At 43.6% G+C, this 15203-nt stretch overlaps 1 protein-coding gene across 1 annotated transcript in view; it reads left to right on the forward strand.

Moving 5' to 3' along the window:
• Positions 1-15203, forward strand: part of LOC138664141 (zinc finger protein OZF-like) — a 40876-nt gene that overhangs the window by 13535 nt on the left and 12138 nt on the right. The gene's annotated exons all lie outside the window — the stretch shown is intronic.

The raw sequence follows: 15203 nt of genomic DNA on the forward strand, positions 1-15203 counted from the left end.
TTCATCACTTAGTTAAAAAATAACTTAGACGTGTTTGGTGTCTATGAACTCGTAATGACCTGGAGAATCATAATGGCGGGTCAGTTTTATGCTGTGTGCACACGTTGCAGATTTGGGTGCAGAATTTTCTGCACAAAATCTGCATCTCCTTGCAGAAAATGCAGCTGCGTTTTTGATGCATTTTTTCACGTTTTTTCACCTTTTTTTTATGCCGTTTTTTGTGCGGTTTTGATGCATTTCTTGGTGCGATTTTCGTTGGGTTTTTTGCGTGGTTTTGATTCTGGTTTTTTATGCTTTTTTATGCAGTTTTTGGTGAAGTTTGGATGCAGTTTTGATGCATTTTTTGTGTGGTTTTGATGCATTTTTGGTGCGGGTTTGATGTAGTTTTTGGTGCGGTTTTGATGCCTTTTTGACGCAGTTTTTGGTGCAGTTTTTGGTGCAGTTTTGATGCCTTTTTGATGCAGTTTTTGGTGCGGTTTTGATGCTGTTTTGGTGCGTTTTTGTATGCGTTTTCGAAAGCTAAATAAAGATATATTATTGAACAAAAAAAAAATTTGTGATGTCATTATTATCCAGCCTCCTCTTTTATTTTTGTCGAACCCACACTCAATTACACACAGATAGACAGATAGATGAAATTGATAGACAGATCTACATATAGATAGATCTATAGATGCACACATCTATCTATTCATATATCTATCTATAGATATATCTGGATAGATATATCTATTGATAGATGTATTGATAGTGTAGGGTGCGTGTCCACTGTCCGGATTAGGCTACTTTCACACTGCTGTCTTCTGGGCTCCGTCGCAATCCGTCGTTATGGGCAAAAAACGGATCCTGCAAGTGCTTGCAGGATGCGTTTTTGCCCATAGAGTTGTATTAGCGACGGATCGGCACACGTCGCATCCGTCGTGCAACGGATCCGTCGTGTTTTGGCGGACGCGACGCACAAAAAAAGTTCAATGTAACATTTTTTAGGCGACGTGTCCGCCATTTCCGACCGCGCATGCGTGGCCGGAACTCCGACCCCTCCTCCCCGCTCATCAAAATGCATCCGCTGCCCACGTTGTGCTAAATTTAGCATTACGTCCGTCGGTACGTCGGGCCGACGGAAGTGTGAAAGTAGTCTTACATCCGAATTTGCTGCAGATTGGATGCTGCGTACTTGTAGTCCCATCGGATAATGTCAGCACACACACCCCAAAAGACCCCCCGCACACACCTGAACAGTCCCGCACACACCCAAACAGCCCGCAGACCTCGCCCGCACACACATACACACACACACAGTCACCGCCCACACACTTCCCTCCTCCTGAACTGCATTGTTTCTCGGATCCACATCCACAGCAAAACTGCAGATCTTTTTTACATCTCAATGAAAGTCTAAGGCCGGAGTCACACTACAGCGAGATACGGCCGAGTCTCGCAGCCGGTTAAATACAAGCACTGGCACTCCAGAGCGGAGCGTGCGGCCGCACAGCAATACATGGAGCTGCATGCTCCGCTCTGGAGTGCCAGTGCCAGAGCAGGGTTTTAACCTGCGAGACTCGGCCGTTTCTCGCTGTAGTGTGATCCTGGCCTAAGGGTGCAGAAACGCTGCAGTTCGGCACAAAAGAAGTGACATGCTGCGGGAAAAAAAAGCTGCGTTTCGGTGCGGCCTTTTCCGCAGCATGTGCACAACAAGTCTGTGGCTCCCATAGACTTACAATGGTTGTGCACTACACTGCGGATTTGATGCAATTCTGTGCAGCAAAAAACGCTGTGGATCTGCAATCAAATCCGCAAAGTGTGCACACAGTCTTAGCATTTAGTGAACCTAGCAAAAAGGCAAGCAAAAAAACAAGTGTGGGATTGCACTTTTTTTGCAATTTCATTGCACTTTGAATTTTTTTCACATTTTCTGTTACATAACATGGTAAAACCAATGGTGTCGTTCAAAAGTAGAACTTGTCCCGCAAAAGATAAGCCCTCACATGGCCATATTGACGGAAACATTATGGCTCTGGAAAGAAGGGGAGCGATAAACGAAAAAAGCTCCTGGGGTGAAGGGGTTTAGAAACATGGATATGGACATATCTATGTAAATAAGACATAGATATATCTCTGTATCTATATATCTATCTATGTAAAAGAGGAGGTTGGACAGAAATGACATCACAAATCTTTTTGAAGATAGAGGAGGGAGGGGTTTGGGTGTGTTTTGGAGTGGGTGTGGTAGGTTCGAGCTTAGTGGTCAGTGCAAAGCATCATGGAACTTGTAGTATTAGAGCACAATAACTAGGAGAAAGGAAGTTGTCGATTAACCCCATGAGAGCTGGATCCAGCACTGAAGATGTGATGCAACAGCATGATAAAAGGTAATATTGCTCAAATAAACACAGTGGATGTTTTCAGCGGCACATAATAGCAAGATTTATGGAAAAAAAAAAAAAGAAATTTTGTAGTGGACAACTTCTTTAAATATCTCAGCTGACTTGTTTGTAGCCATCTTACCCCATACCCCTCAAACAGATTTTACTATAAAAAGGCGCCTTACATTTTAAACCCCAGATATTGTCATCCATTGCGCCCATAAATAAAATTTGTCAAGTCTACATTTTAATAAAGTAGTTATTAGGGTTGATCGAATAGCTTGGGATAAGAGCTTATCTGAATAGCTATAGTGCTACCGAATAGCTGCCTCGGTAACCCGGCTAACTGGAGCGCTCCCGATAATCAGCTGTTCGGCACCGCAGCTGCATGTGTCACGCCTGTGTGACAGTCACAACACATGTATGGAGAGCCTGTTTGTTGTGACTGTCACACATATGCAGCTGCGGCGCCGAACATCTGATTTTCGGGAGCGCTCCAGTTAGCCGGGTTACCGAGGCAGCTATTCGGTAAGCGCTACAGCTATTCGGATAAGGAGTTATCCAATCTATTCGATCATCCCTAGTAGTGATCAGCAAATTTCCCCAAATTTGATTCATTGATTCAACCCAAAAATTTGATTTGTATTAAATCCTACAGCCTTGAAGCAGAAGTACACCACAGACTCTAATTTTCTTGAATAGATGTGCATAATACTCTAAAGTTTTCCAGGAGTGTATTCAACTTTTTTCAAGCTCTTTAAAAGGGTTGTTTCGCCATAGGTATTGATGACCTATCTACGAGATAAGTCAACAATAGCACCCCTACTGATCAGCTATTATTTGCTCAAGCGGAAGAGGGATGTTAACACTTTGAATGGAGCAGCTGAGTGCCGCTTAATTCAAGGCGTAGCGGCTAATGCTAGCTAGTGCTGCACAACTTCTGCAAGTGCCTGTAGTACCTGGAAGCGGCTGAGCTGCTCTGTTCAAATGGCCTGATTCATTAAAGCTTTCAAGCCAGAAATCTGGTGTAAAAGCTTTGATAAGTCGCAAAATTTTGAGGGCTTGTGTTTTTGTGTTGCCAGCTGATAGATATATTCATATCAATCTGAGTTAGATTTGACACTTTTCTTGGTTGTTGTTACTTTTTAGAGAGGAGTTGCAAATGAAAAACTGCTATTCTGCCATTTAGGCTACGTTCACATTAGCGTTCCGCTAATGTGCGTCGCTGTTGCGTCGGCGACGCAGCGGCGACGCGCCCCTATGTTTAACATGGGGGACGCGTGCGTTTTTTTTGTTGCGTTTTCCGACACGTGCGTCGTTTCCGACGCTAGCGTCGGACGCAAGAAAATGCAACAAGTTGCATTTTTCGTGCGTCCGATTTTCGTCAAAAAACGACGCACGCGTCGCAAAACGCAGCATTTTTGCGTGCGTTTGCGCGCTTTTTTTGTGCGTCGTGCGTTGCGTCGCCGACGCAGCGGCGCGCAACGCTAATGTGAACGTAGCCTTAGATGCTTTTTCGAATTACAGTCTTTACCAATAAATGTATATTTCTATAGACTAGACTTTTATGCTGATACAGTGATACCAAATATGTTTAATTTTTTACTTTATTTTTAGGGGGGGAAATGGTGACTGATTCAAATTTTTATATCTATTTATTTATATCTTTAAATGTAATTTTCAGGATGTCCCTCCTGACAGCACCACCAGGAAGTAGCTCTTCTTATCCGAGATAGGGACAGGAACACAGGAGAGGTTAAATAGCTCCTCCCACCACCACCCACTAGTGTTTTTCCTGTCCCTATCAGGGACAGATGCACGAGAGGTGCGCTCTATGTGCAAAGAGTGAGTGTCTGTGAAGGACTCAGGAGGATCGAAGGGTATCATCCTTTTCCTTCCTCCTGTTGCAGTATCCGTGGCTGACACCTCTCTGGGTAGAGGTCCCTCAGCCTTCCCAGTCGAGCCATGGGCACATGGTGCAGGTGCCTCCCACTCTGGAGGACTCTCGGTTTCCTGCCGCCTATTCCATTCCATGTACACGCTCGGGTGAGGAGATGCTGCCTATGCGTATCAGGATGACACACATTTCCGGTTTCAGGAGTAGCATCAAAGGCCTCTTGTATCTGGCATACAAGGTGGAGTGCATGGTTCCAGATGGCAGACGCTAAAATCTACTGCCAACGTGCATTCCAGCATGGACCTCAACAGAAGCTGGATCACTGTTGGGTGGAGACGGCTCTAACTAATCGGATATGAGCAGCAGATGCATCAATCCAGTTCTGACAATAAGATGATGAAAGCCAGGTGAGATCTACCTATTTATTTCAGCTCCTGAGGGTGACCTTAGCAGTGCAGCTTTTGCTTATGTGTACTACAAGAAAATAAAGATGGAAACAGGAACACATGGGCTACTTGCACAGTGAACAAGTCTGTATGATCATGTTCACACACCACCAAGAAACCTGAAGACACAAAAGAGAATAGTAAAACCAAAAACACTCAGTTTGAAAAAATGTTGCAGTAATCCGCAAGTGCTAGTAAAAGATGTAAAAAACAGGGTATTTGGTTGATACGTTTTTTGCAAAAAATGTATACTAAGCTGCTCTACCAATCTTCACGGTATACCCTTATCAGAGCAGTCCTAACTAATGTATGCAATCCCTATCTGATGTATTTAAAAACCTGATCATCTGTATATAACCTGTGTGAACAGGGTTCAGAGAGGAAAAATCCATGTGTGCATACAGGGTAGAACAGCTTTTGTGCAGATAGCCCAAGAGGAGTGGTGGAACTCCCCAGTCTTGTAGACACAAGAGAACAATTATGGAAACAGGAACACATGGGCTACTTGCACAGTGAACAAGTCTGTATGATCATGTTCACACACCACCAAGAAACCTGAAGACACAAAAGAGAATAGTAAAACCAAAAACACTCAGTTTGAAAAAATGTTGCAGTAATCCGCAAGTGCTAGTAAAAGATGTAAAAAACAGGGTATTTGGTTGATACGTTTTTTGCAAAAAATGTATACTAAGCTGCTCTACCAATCTTCACGGTATACCCTTATCAGAGCAGTCCTAACTAATGTATGCAATCCCTATCTGATGTATTTAAAAACCTGATCATCTGTATATAACCTGTGTGAACAGGGTTCAGAGAGGAAAAATCCATGTGTGCATACAGGGTAGAACAGCTTTTGTGCAGATAGCCCAAGAGGAGTGGTGGAACTCCCCAGTCTTGTAGACACAAGAGAACAAATATGGAAACAGGAACACATGGGCTACTTGCACAGTGAACAAGTCTGTATGATCATGTTCACACACCACCAAGAAACCTGAAGACACAAAAGAGAATAGTAAAACCAAAAACACTCAGTTTGAAAAAATGTTGCAGTAATCCGCAAGTGCTAGTAAAAGATGTAAAAAACAGGGTATTTGGTTGATACGTTTTTTGCAAAAAATGTATACTAAGCTGCTCTACCAATCTTCACGGTATACCCTTATCAGAGCAGTCCTAACTAATGTATGCAATTTATATAGGTTTCTTGGTGGTGTGTGAACATGATCATACAAACTTGTTCACTGTGCAAGTAGCCCATGTGTTCCTGTTTCCATAATTGTTCTCTTGTGTCTACAAGACTGGGGAGTTCCACCACTCCTCTTGGGCTATCTGCACAAAAGCTGTTCTACCCTGTATGCACACATGGATTTTTCCTCTCTGAACCCTGTTCACACAGGTTATATACAGATGATCAGATTTTTAAATACATCAGATAGGGATTGCATACATTAGTTAGGACTGCTCTGATAAGGGTATACCGTGAAGATTGGTAGAGCAGCTTAGTATACATTTTTTGCAAAAAACGTATCAACCAAATACCCTGTTTTTTACATCTTTTACTAGCACTTGCGGATTACTGCAACATTTTTTCAAACTGAGTGTTTTTGGTTTTACTATTCTCTTTTGTGTCTTCAAGAAAATAAAGATGTTGACAGAAGTGACCGAATCTCTGAATTGGTGGACCTCTTATCATGCGTCTGGATTTGAACCCTTGAGCCTGTGCTCCGCAGTTGGTTTCTCTATCTGCTGAGCCACAGCATTTCTCTGGGTATTTATTGTTTGTTATCCTTGCTTTAGTCTTTTAAAGGGAACCTGTCACCACTTTTCTGTCCTACCAGCTAAAAATATCATTTTATTCAGTGTCGGCTATGTATTCCCTAAATATTTTTGTTACCATCTGACACCCCATGTATCACCCGTAAAAACCTTTTATATTTCTCCCACGTCCTGTAGAATGGGGGTGGCTTCGGTTCACTCACTCCACCCCTCAGCTGCTGCACACAGTCCTTGATGTGGATGACGCAGATCGCTGTGCGATATCACACCTGCATAGTCAAATTGGACAGGGAACACCCTTGTCTCGTTACCCGTTAAAATATTCTGATAGTTTTCCATTCACTAGAACATTAGCTTGTGGCCAAGAGTTACGCAATTGAATCCAACCACAAAACTTTTCACTAAAACCAAATCTAAGGAGTATATGATGAAGGAAATTCAATTCCAAGGAGTCAAAGGCCTTTCCAGTATCCAGTATGGCAGAGATTGACAGCAGCATTTAACTAGTTAATAGGTGCAGTTGGATCGCGTTTCCGCCCGCTCTTATTGAGGGCACATGTCAGTTGTTCAAAGCAGCTGACATGTCCCGGCCTTGATGTGGGCTCACCGCCGGAGCCCGTATCAAAGCGGGGGTTCTGCCATCGGACGTACTATTCCGTCCGATGGCAGAAAGGGGTTAAAATTACTATTTTCAATCTATTTGCCCAAATTTTTGTGCTTATCTTATAATCCGAAATTTAAGATTGATATAGGGTGATAGGAATTACTTTTCTCAACTGGTTTGTCTGGTTTAGGGATCACCACAATAGTGGCAGCATACAAAGATTGAGGATGGGAGCCCCCTGAGAGGGCTTCGGAAAAAATTTATAGTAGTACAGGCCCACTTGGTCAATATATCTTTTGTATAGCTCTACCGGCAAGCCATCTGGTCCTGGTGCCTTCCCATTATAAAGTGACATTATGGCATCATGTATTTAATCCAGACTGATATCTTTTACCAAAAGTGACTGACACTCATCAGAAAGTTTAGAAAATTTAATATGTTTTAAAGGGAACCTGTCACCCCCCCCCAGGCCTTTGTAACTATAAGAGCCACCTTGTGCAGCACTAATGCTGCATTCTGTCAAGGTGGCTCTTTTAGTTCTTGTCCCTGCCAATGCTGAAATAATCGTTTAGATAATTTGTCCCTCATACCTCGAAATTGTCGGGGGGCAGGGCTTTCCCCCCTTACACAGACGCACCACAGCCATCAGTTTCTTCCTCATTTGTTCTGGGCGCCGCCTCCTCAGCATTATGGCATTTTTCCGGCGCCTGCGCTGTAATTTTTTTCTTTGGGCATGTGCAGTTAGCGCTGCCCGTCCACTTACATCACATGATGTCCTTATTATTGCACCTGCGTGGACGCGCGGCCCAAGATCCCGCCCTGCAGTCTCTTCTGATTTATTCACACTGCGGGGCTGGGAATCTTGGGCATGCGCAGAAGTTCCCTGCGGCTCTCCCTCATCTCCCTCCGCCTCTTTCCTACTGTGCAGCGTCATAGGAATTGTCAGATTATATACGGTATATGGACTTAACTGTAGATAGCCAATATTTTCAGGGCAGTTGGCCAGCATCAGTTGGACCCAGAAACTTGAACTACAGAGAACTCCAATCTGTGTGGGAGACGTTACAAAGGTGTTGGCCCATTTTTGAAAACCAAGATTTCAGAATTTTCTCAGACAACATCATTATGGTTTCCTTTCTTCTTCATTAAGGGGGTCCGAAGCATTCCCATCATCAGTCCGTATCCTAAGAAATATTAAGCTGGGCAGAAAGGACAGTTTTCTCCATCTAAGCAGTACATGTTAAGGGGTCATAGAAGCAGATGTGGAGTTACTCAACAAGGAAAGGATACAGCCATCAGGACCCGTTGAAGCGCAGGAGTGTGAAACAGCCGTTGTCCGCACTCTCTACATTGCTCCCGAGCCTATGCTTTTTTATCCATGAAATAAAGACTCCCACTTTTGGTAATGGTGAGTGCCTTCCTTTTTTCTTTTACTGTGCAATTGGACTCTATATTCACACAGCATTGAGCACCTGTTCCCTGGGGTGTGTGGTTTGAACACAGTGTGTGAATGGTCTCTATAGATTTGTTTTAGAGACCACCGTAGTGCAGCAGTGCCGAATTTGCTTTTCTCTGTTTTGGACTATCCTGTTATGAAAGAACACTGTGAATCAGTTTCTCCTGCTGTTGTGCAAATGAATAAGACAACAGGTAGAAATGATAGGCAATTAGCAAGACATCCCCTATAAAGGAGTTGTTCTGCAGGTAGTGACCAGAGATCATATCTCTGTTCTCATCCTTTTTGGCTGTTGTTTTGGTCAGTTTTGCATTTTGTCGTCGTTATAACCCCTAGAGGTACAGTAGCATGAGACAGAAGTTGCTCAGGTAGTGCAGCTCATCCAGGATGGCACATCAATGCGAGCTGTGGCAAGAAGGGTAGCTGTGTCTGTCAGCACAGCAACCAGAACATAGGGCAGATATAAGGAGACAGGCCAGTACCCTAGGAGATGTGGAGGGGGCCGTTGGAGGACACAACCCAGCAGCAAGACCGCTATCTCCTTTTTTTTGCAAGGAGGAACAAGTGGAGCAGTGCCGGAGCCCTGCAAAATGATCTCTAGCAGGCCATTAACAGCCATGTGTCTGCTCAAACTGTCAAAAACAGACTTCATGAGGGTGGTATTAAGGCCCGACGTCCTCAAGAGGGTTTTGTGCATACAGCCCAACACCATGCAGGGCAACAATCATTTGGGCACAGATGTTAGCCGCAGCAACTGGCTTCTGTCGCCTGTGACCCGCTGCTCTGCCACTGGCACTCCCCCTCCGTCTTATAATCCAAAAAATACTGTACGTGGGACCCTCACTTGACTACAACCAAGGGGGGCTTTTTCACCATAAAAAACAAGTCTTATACACTAGTTTATAAGGTAATCATCTTTCTAGGGGGAAAATGTTTTTCTAAACGTGTCCTTAGAAGGGCTTATAATTTGATACACATCCAGAAGGATGAGGAGTAGAAAACAGTGTTTTTAACGTCTGAGGGTCTATTTGAACATCTTGTTAAGCCTTTTGGGTTGATCAATGTGCCAGCTGCATTCCAAAACTTTGTGAATTACATTTTTTCTGATATTATTGGGGGAGGAGAACTGCAAGTCCCAGAAAAAACACCTGCACTATAAACCAATGATAAGTATAGCCTGCAGAGTGGATAGTAAAAGTTATAGGGTAAAAATGCCTATACCACTACAAAAGCTGGCAATATGAGAATCCCAAGGGTATGATTTTAATGACTCAAAAGAAGTATATTATGCAAGTGCATGGAGACAACCCATAGAGAAAATGCCTAAATATAAAAATATCCAATTTCAATGCTTCCTTCAGATCAGTGTGCAGCAAACAACAACAAAAAAGTAAATAAGAAAAATACATCCCTTTATGGGGGCTTTCAAAGAAAAATTACCTGAAGTAGGTAATACTTATCATTATCATTGGTTTATAGTGCAGGTGTTTTTGTGGAAATTGACCCCATTACCAATTCCAGTAAGACTGTGGACTTATTTGTCCATGGATTTCATTACAGATTTGCCTTTGTCTGTAGGTAAGACTGTTATTTGGGTGGTAGTTGATTATTTCAGTAAACTGGCATATTTTGTTCCTTTATCGGAGTTACCGAATGCTGAAATGCTTTCCAAGTTGTTTATCAATCAAGTGGTAATATTGTATGGATTTCCTTTGAACACTGAATCTGATACGGGAGTGCAATTTGTCTCCAAGTTCTGGAGAGCGTTTTGTAAGAAATTTAGGATTGATTTGTCAAGGTGTTTTGTTGCGGCTTAGCAGGAGGACTGGTCCTCATTTTTACCCCTTGTAGAATTTGCCTTTAGCAGTCAAGTTAACCAATCTACTGGAACCTCACTTTTTTATTATTATGGTTTTCATTCCCATTTTGGTGCATTCTGTAGGATGAGTTCTGGGTGTTCTGGAGTAGAGGTTGCTGTACATAGACCTGGGGATGTCTGCAGGGATGTTCAAAAGAATATTGGGGTGGCTCAGCTTCTCCAGAAATGGAAAGCCAATAGGAAATGTTCAATAGGCCCTATATTCAAAGTAGGTGATAAAGTTTGGTTGTAGATAAAAATATTAAGTTGAAAGTGCCATCAACAAAGTTGGGTCCAAAGTTTGTTGGCCCATAATGGATTTTAGAGGCAGTTAATCCAGTGGCATTTAGATTAAAACTTCCTCTGTCTTTTCGTATCCTGAATGTGTTCCATCGATCATTGCTAAAGAAGTTTGTGTCTTCAGTTTTGTCTCCCTCATCCCCACTTTCTCCAGTTCCTGTCAGGGACAGTTTTAAGTATGAGGTACGAAAGTTTATCGATTCTTGGAAAGTCCGTAATTGCCTCCAGTATCTCATCCATTGGAAGGGATACAGAGTGCAGGATAGATCCTGGGTACCACCTCGAGCTGTGTAGGCTGATCGTCTAGTCAAGGCCTTCTATTTATTTATTTTATTCACTTATATAGCGCCATTAATTCCACAGCCCTTTACAAACACTATTGATACTGTCCCCATTGGGGCTCACAATCTGGAATTCCTATCATTATGTCTTTGGAATGTGGGAGGAAATCGGAGAACCCGGAGGAAAACCACGAAAACACAGGGAGAACAGACAAACTCCTTGCAGATGTTGTACTTGTTGGGATGTGAACCCAGTCCCCCCAAGAAGAGTGGGTAATGTCACGATTCTACCACTCACTACCTTCTTGATACCCTTAACTCAGACTCTTTTCTGACTGCGCTTTTATCTTTTCCCTTCTCTATTATGAACCCTCTTGGTACTGACCTGGACCTCTTGACTATCCTGCCCCATGGTAAGTCCATGTATAGTGATTAGCGTCACAGATCTGTCATCAGGTCAAAAGTGTCCAGTTTTTGCTCTTGCCTTATTCCTGCTGCTTTCATCAGTATTCCATTTTTTTTTAAATTCTGTATGGTTCAAAAGATATAGGCCTTTTTATTTAGTGCTAATTTATTATGATGCTTACAAGAGGGCATAGCTCACAAGATTCTCTGGAGGCTTGTCTTTAGCATGTTCAGCATTCTTTTTGTAAAGAGCATAAAAATCAGCATTAAATAAGAAGGTCCCTTTGTCCGGAGCCGTATGGCAAGCTTAAAATCGTAAAAAATTGAATATTCAGTGGAGCAGCGAGAATAAAATAACAGCAAAAATTGGCCCTTTTGTGACTTGGTACCAGGTTCTTTTTAACCACTTAACGACCAGAGGTATTTTTGGTATTGCATTTTCATTTTTTGCTCCCCTTCTTCTCAGATCCATAACGTTTTTATTTTTTGGTCAAAATGGCAATTTGAGGGCTTGTTTTTTGCGGGACGAGTTGTACTTTTGAAAGACACTATTGGTTTTTCCATATCATGTACTAGAAATGGGGAAAAAATTCAAAGTGCGGTGAAATTGCAAAAAAATTGCAATGCTACACTTGTTTTTTTGTTTTGCTTTTTTACTAGGTTCACTAATAGCTAAAACTGACCTACCAATATGAATCTTCTATGATTCCCCAGGTCATTATGAGTCCGTAATCCCCAAACATGTCTAAGTTCTTTTTTATCTAAGTGGTAAAAAAAAAAATATATATATATGGCATGAGCCCCACACAGCCTTCCTATATATGGCATGAGCCCCACACAGCCTCCCTGTATACGGCATGAGCCCCACACAGCCTCCCTGTATACGGCATGAGCCCCACACCGCCTCCCTATATACGGCATGAGCCCCACACAGCCTCCCTATATACAACATGAGCCCCACACAGCCTCCCTATATACAACATGAGCCCCACACAGCCTCCGTATATACGGCATGAGCCCCCCACAGCCTCCCTATATACGGCATGAGCCCCACACAGCCTCCCTATATACGGCATGAGCCCCACACAGCCTCCCTATATACGGCATGAGCCCCACACAGCCTCCCTATATACGGCATGAGCCCCACACAGCCTCCCTATATACGGCATGATCCCCACACAGCCTCACTACAGTTGTGGCCAAAAGTATTGACACCCCTGCAATTCTGTCAGATAATACTCAGTTTCTTCCTGAAAATGATTGCAATCACAAATTCTTTGGTATTATTATCTTCATTTAATTTGTCTTAAATGAAAAAACACAAAAGAGAATGAAGCAAAAAGCAAAACATTGATCATTTCACACACAACTCCAAAAATGGGCCAGACAAAAGTATTAGCACCCTCATCCTAATACTTGGTTGCACAACCTTTAGCCAAAATAACTGCGACCAACCGCTTCCGGTAACCATCAATGAGTTTCTTACAACGCTCTGCTGGAATTTTAGACCATTCTTCTTTGGCAAACTGCTCCAGGTCCCTGATATTTGAAGGGTGCCTTCTCCAAACTGCCATTTGCCAGGTGTTCTATGGGATTCAGGTCTGGACTCATTGCTGGCCACCTTAGAAGTCTCCAGTGCTTTCTCGCAAACCATTTTCTAGTGCTTTTTGAAGTGTGTCCTGGGTCCTACATTATGCTGCAAAATTTGTTGGTAGTCTTCAGACTTCATAATGCCATGCACACGGTCAAGCAGTCCAGTGCCAGAGGCAGCAAAGCAACCCCAAAACATCAGGGAACCTCTGCCATGTTTGACTGTAGGGACCGTGTTCTTTTCTTTGAATGCCTCTTTTTTTTTTTTTCTCCTGTAAACTCTATGTTGATGCCTTTGCCCAAAAAGCTCTACTTTTGTCTAATCTAACCAGAGATCATTCTTCCAAAACGTTTTAGGCTTTTTCAGGTAAGTTTTGGCAAACTCCAGCCTGGCTTTTTTATGTCTCGGGGTAAGAAGTGGGGTCTTCCTGGGTCTCCTACCATACAGTCCATTTTCATTCAGACGCCGACGGATAGTATGGGTTGACACTGTTGTACCCTCGGACTGCAGGGCAGCTTGAATTTGTTTGGATGTTAGTCGAGGTTATTTATCCAACATCCGCACAATCTTGCGTTGAAATCTCTTGTCAATTTTTCTTTTCCGTCCACATCTAGGGAGGTTAGCCACAGTGCCATGGGCTTTAAACTTCTTGATGACACTGCACATGGTAGACACCGGAACATTCAGGTCTTTGGAGATGGACTTGTAGCCTTGAGATTGCTCATGCTTCCTCACAATTTGGTTTCTCAAGTCCTCAGACAGTTCTTTGGTCTTCTTTCTTTTCTCCATGCTCAATGTGGTACACACAAGGACACAGGACAGAGGTTGAGTCAACTTTAATCCATGTCAACTGGCTGCAAGTGTAATTTAGTTATTGCCAACACCAGTTAGGTGCCACAGGTAAGTTACAGGTGCTGTTAATTACACAAATTAGAGAAGCATCACATGATTTTTCGAACAGTGCCAATACTTTTGTCCACCCCCTTTTTATGTTTGGTGTTGAATTATATCCAATTTGGCTTTAGGACAATTCTTTTTGTGTATTTTCATTTAAGACAAATTAAATGAAGATAATAATACCAAAGAATTTGTGTTTGCAATCATTTTCAGGAAGAAACTGAGTATTATCTGACAGAATTGCAGGGGTGTCAATACTTTTGGCCACAACTGTATATACGGCATGAGCCCCACACAGCCTCCCCATGTACAGCATGAGCCCCACAAAGCCTCCCCATGTACAGCATGAGCCCCAGCCAGCCTCCCCATGTACTGTATGAGCCCCAGTCTCCCCATATACTGCAAGAGGCCCCACACGGCCACCCCATAAACTGCATGAGCCCCACACAGCCTTCTTATATACAGCATGAGCCCCAGTCTCTCCACATACTGAATACTAAATGAGCCCCACACAGCCTCCCATATACTGCATGAGGCCCCCACAGCCTCCCCATATACTGATTAAGCCCCACACAGCCTCTACATATATTGCATGACAGTATACAGCCTTCCCATAGCCTCACCATGTGCAGCATGCCACCCCATAGCCTCAACATGTGCAGCATGCCACCCCCATAGCCTCCCTATGTGCAGCATGACACCCCCATAGCCTCCCCATGTGCAGCATGACACCCCCATAGCCTCCCCGTGTGCAGCATGACACCCCCATAGCCTCCCTATGTGCTGCATGTCACCCCCATAGCCTCCCCACGTGCTGCATGCTACCCCCATAGAATCCCCTTGTTTACCCCATAGAATCCCCATGTTTACCCCCATAGAATCCCCATGTTTACCCCCATAGAATCCCCATGTTTACCCCATAGAATCCCCATGTTTACCCCCATAGAATCCCCATGTTCACCCCCATAGAATCCATGTTCACTCCATAGAATCCCCACGTTCACCCCATAGTATCCCCATGTTCATAGACATGAAAAAAAACACTACATACTCACCTCGGTCCCGTTCCCATGCACCCTGCTTCGGCTTCTCTTGCTGTCTCCGTTGCGCTGACTCTCCGGCGGTACACAGCTGACGAGATGACATGATGTCATCGCTTCAGCTGTTTCACATTCTGATTGGTGGAGGAAGTGGCCAGAGGCCCCTCCTCCACCAATGCTGACTACGGGAGACAGCGAGTGAGCGGGCGGTCACGGTGCGGCCTGAGAAGCTCAGGTTTTCAGCCCCACAGCTGTCTCGGTCCGCGTGCCGGACTGAGACAGCCAAAGGACC

This window comes from Ranitomeya imitator, chromosome 2 (genome assembly GCF_032444005.1).
Source record: "Ranitomeya imitator isolate aRanImi1 chromosome 2, aRanImi1.pri, whole genome shotgun sequence".
NCBI classification, from domain to species: domain Eukaryota; kingdom Metazoa; phylum Chordata; class Amphibia; order Anura; family Dendrobatidae; genus Ranitomeya; species Ranitomeya imitator.